The 1,155-nt window shown below is 40.0% G+C and overlaps 1 long non-coding RNA gene across 1 annotated transcript in view; it reads left to right on the top strand.

Moving 5' to 3' along the window:
• Positions 1–1,155, top strand: part of LOC128250801 (uncharacterized) — a 1,747-nt gene that overhangs the window by 466 nt on the left and 126 nt on the right. Inside the window, exon 2 of the long non-coding RNA XR_008266782.1 lies at positions 17–1,115. This is a non-coding gene — a long non-coding RNA (uncharacterized LOC128250801). The remainder of the gene's footprint in view (positions 1–16; positions 1,116–1,155) is intronic.

Raw genomic sequence — 1,155 nt, 5'->3', positions numbered from 1 at the left:
GTAGATTTCACTGTAGGTATTATCTACGAATTTGTCAATGTATGACTTCCAAATGGTTAACCACATAAGTGGATTTAACTCGACTTTTCCCCAGTCTGTTAGTTGTAGCATGTCTTTGCTTGTTTCGTAGAGGAATAGTCTGTTCTTCAATGCGCTTTCTTCCTGCATTACCACTCTCCATGGTTCCTGATTGGATGTTGATAAGCAAGGTGTGCGTTTCAGAATACGTTCTGGGCTATGTTTTATGTTAATATAAGTATCAGTGCCCTCAAATATACATTTAGCCTCCTCGACGTTGTTTGTGGCAAACCACATTTCATCGGTGTATATCAGCGTTTTATCCACGCAAGATCCAAATGTAAAGTTGTCTGAAGCCTGACATCTCATACGTCTGCAATTCACGAGTCCGTTCCTGATGCTTCTCAGAATGTAACTCTTTCCAGAGTTGGAGACGCCTGTGGTGTGTAGTCCGTTAACCTTGGGGTTGATTTTATGACAAATTTCAAAAGTTTGTCTGCTGAAAGTGTCTGCATCGATGTTGTGACGTTGTAACCACTCGTCGTAAATGTCCAGGGAGGTTTGAACATCGTGGTAATTGTTTGCGTTCTGTGTGAAGTATGATTTTTTATGTCTGATTTGTTCCCATATGGGTGTAGTCAGTGCTTCGATGTTGGTGTCCGGAGCTGCTGATTGGATGAGGGCAGTGAAGTTTGGTGTTTTTCAGTAAATGTTTATCCATTTTTGTTTCTGGTGATGTTTATTGCTTGTTTTGCAATACTTAATAATATCACCGAGGTCTGTGCTGCAGTATTTCTTCATGATTTTCTTAATGAAATCATACTTCTGCCCGCGAACTGTGCGTGTGTTCAACACTTTTCCTTCGTCGGATTCTGATCCTGATTCTGTGTTTTGAATATCTTTGTCCGTTAGTTCCTTGAGCATTAATTTCTGTCCCTCCGTGGTGATGTTATCAGCGCTTACTACCCATCTGATGGAGTTATCTTGGTTAAGGTAATTAGCAAAGCCTTGAGGCGTGAATACTTTCGTTGCAGCCATGTTGTATGGCTTTTCTATATTATTTTTTAATATGTTTTAAGCATGGTGAAGCTGTGTAGGTTTGTCGGGTGATCTTTATGCCAAGAAATAATATGAAAA

This window comes from Octopus bimaculoides, chromosome 25 (genome assembly GCF_001194135.2).
Source record: "Octopus bimaculoides isolate UCB-OBI-ISO-001 chromosome 25, ASM119413v2, whole genome shotgun sequence".
In the NCBI taxonomy this organism is placed as follows: Eukaryota; Metazoa; Mollusca; class Cephalopoda; order Octopoda; family Octopodidae; genus Octopus; species Octopus bimaculoides.
Note: the sequence above shows the minus strand (reverse complement) of the source record. Positions and strands in the feature narration are given on the sequence as shown.